This window comes from Pan paniscus, chromosome 5 (assembly GCF_029289425.2).
Source record: "Pan paniscus chromosome 5, NHGRI_mPanPan1-v2.0_pri, whole genome shotgun sequence".
NCBI classification, from domain to species: Eukaryota; Metazoa; Chordata; class Mammalia; order Primates; family Hominidae; genus Pan; species Pan paniscus.
In genome coordinates this window covers 39,667,251-39,670,233 of record NC_073254.2, presented here as the reverse complement: position 1 = coordinate 39,670,233, position 2,983 = coordinate 39,667,251, and the positions used below count along the sequence as shown (strand labels likewise).

The following is a 2,983-nucleotide window of genomic DNA, read 5'->3' as shown; positions in this document are numbered from 1 at the left end:
AACAGCACTGCAGTATTGTCGGGGAGCAAGGTGAGGGCTTTCCTTCCTCTTTGAGGGTCAGTTGTCAGTCTGGGGCCACACTGCTTCCAGAAGGGCACAGAACTGGAAACCTTTAACAATGGTTAAAAAATCTGATTGCTCTTGTTCTGTCGCCTGCCACTGCTGCCTGAGCCCGAGTGGTTCACTGCACCCTGAAGACAGATTCCAGACACTGGGAACTCGCGCCTCCAATCCCAGACACCATGTCCAGCAAAGGCTCCATGAGAGTTCTGGCCTATGGTGGAGGCCTGGACACCTCCTGCATCCTCGTGTGGGTGAAGGAACAAGGCTATGATGTCATTGCCTACCTGGCCAACACTGGCCAGAAAGAAGACTTCGAGGAAGCCAGGAAGAAGGCACTGAAACTTGGGGCCAAAAAGGTGTTCATTGAGGATGTCATCAGGGAGTTTGTGGAAGAGTTCATCTGGCCGGCCATCCAGTCCAGCACACTGTATGAGGACCGCTACCTCCTGGGCACCTTTCTTGCCAGGCCCTGCATTGCCAGCAAACAAGTGGAAATCGCCCAGCAGGAGGGGGTGTCCCGCGGCGCCACGGGTAAGGGGAATGATCAGGTCCGGTTTGAGCTCACCTGGTCCTCGCTGGTCCCCCAGATAAAGGGCACTGCTCCCTGGAGGATGCCCGAGTTCTACAACCGGTTCAAGGGCCGTAATGACCTGATGGAATACGCAAAGCAGCACGGGATTCCTATCCCGGTCACTCCCAAGAACCCGTGGAACATGGACGAGAACCTCATGCACATCAGCTACGAGGCTGGAATCCTGGAGAACCCCAAGAACCAAGTGCCTCCAGGTCTCTACACGAAGACCTAGGAACCGGTCAAAGCCCCCAACACCCCTGACATCCTCGAGATCGAGTTAAAAAAAGGGGTCCCCGTGAAGGTGACCAACGTCAAGGATGGCTCCACCCACCCGACCTCCTTGGAGTTCTTCATGTACCTGAACGAAGTCGCGGACAAACACGGTGTGGGCTGTACTGACATCGTGGAGAACCGCTTCATTGGAATGAAGTCCCGAGGTATCTATGAGACCCCAGCAGGCACCATCCTTTACCACACTCATTTAGACATCGAGGCCTTCACCATGGACTGGGAGGTGTGCAAAATCAAACAAGGCCTGGGCTTGAAATTTGCTGAGCTGGTGTACACCGCTTTCTGGCATAGCCCTGAGTGTGAATTTGTCCGCCACTGCATCGCCAAGTCCTAGGGGCAATTGGGAGGGAAAGCGCAGGTGTCCGTCCTCAAGGGCCAGGTGTACGTCCTCAAGGGCCAGGTGTACATCCTTGGCTGGGAGTGCCCACTCTCTCCCTACAACGAGGAGCAGGTGAGCATGAACGTGCAGGGTGATTATGAGCCAATTGATGCCACCGGGTTCATCAACATCAATTCCCTCAGGCTGAAGGAATAGGAATATCATCGTCTCCAGAGCAAGGTCACTGCCAAATAGACCCCTGTACAATAAGGAGCTGGGGCCTCCTCAATTTGCAGATCCCCCAAGTACAGGCGCTAATTGTTGTGATAATTTGTAATTGTGACTTGTTCTTCCCAACTGGCAGCGTAGTGGGGCTACCAGGCCCCAGCTTTGTTCCCTGGTCCCCTGAAGCCTGCAAATGTTGTCATTGAAGGGAAGGGTGGGGGGCAGCTGTGGTGGGTAGCTATAAAATGACAATTAAAAGATACACTAGTAAAAAAAAAAAATTGCTCTGAAAACGAGTCTACTGGGCAGTGACATTCACATTTCTGAAATTAATGCATACTCTATTTGCATTTTCTCTTTTTCCTGTCTTCACCTGTCTTTGACAATTAGTAAATAAATCCCTAAACCTTATAAATATTATTTTGGGCTAGCCATGGTTGCACCACCATGTTTGTAATCCCAAAACTTTGGGAGATGGTGGGGAGAGGACTGCTTGAGCCCATGAGTTCAAGACCAGCCTGGACAACATAGTGGGACTCTATCTCTACAAAACAATCAAAACATTAGCTGGGTGTGGTGGCACACACCTGTAGTCTAGCTACTCAGGAGGCTGAGGTGGGAGGATAGTTTGAGCCCAGGAGTTTGAGGCTGCAGTGAGCCATGAACACACCCCACTCCAGCCTGGGTGACAGAACAAGACCCTGTCTAAAAAAAAAAAAAAAAAAAAAAAAAAAAAAAAAAAATGGAAGGTACCACATTAGTTATATGTGTTATGTTAAAAAGAAATATTTGTCCTTTACTTATGAATTAATGATTAAGCAAACTGTAGGTATATCCATACAATGAGATATGACTCAGCAATAAAAATGAATGAACTGATGCATGCAACCACATGGATTATTCTCAAATGCATTATCCTAAGTGAAAGAAGCCAGACTCAAAAGCCTACATACTGTATGATACCACTCATAAGACAGTCTGGAAAAGACAAAACTATTAGGACAGAAAGCAAATCATTGTTTGCCAAGGGCTGGTTAGAGAGGTTGACTACAGAGGCATGAGGAAACTTTTTTCCATATGATGTAACTCTTCTGTATGTTGATTGTGGTGGTGGTTACACTATTGTATACATTTGTTAAAACTGGTAGAACTATGCACTAAAAAGGGCTAATTTTACTCCATGTAAATTATACCTAAAAACAAATGTATCTAATCCCATCAAAGTGATGGGTTCATTTCTACATAATTACAGACCATTTTTTTTAAGTTTAATGTTTATCTTTCCCTTGGCACCAAGTTTCTCTTATAAACCAATTACTTGATCTGAAGCATTAAGGAATTTAGGAATGTTTCCTGTAATAGGGTGGATTTCAATCTGGTCTCTCACTGACTCAGACTATAGACAAACTCCTCAGCTAAATGTTGGGACCCTCCACAGTCTTGTCACATTTGCCACAAATTTAGTTTCCTTTTTTTAAAAGATCTTTTTAATTCTATAGGTTTTTTGGGAA

General features: G+C 46.7%; 1 pseudogene; it reads left to right on the top strand.

Moving 5' to 3' along the window:
* The first annotated feature begins 220 nt into the window (after positions 1 to 220).
* LOC100977051 (argininosuccinate synthase-like) lies at positions 221 to 2,664 on the top strand (annotated as a pseudogene).
* Positions 2,665 to 2,983: the final 319 nt, after the last annotated feature.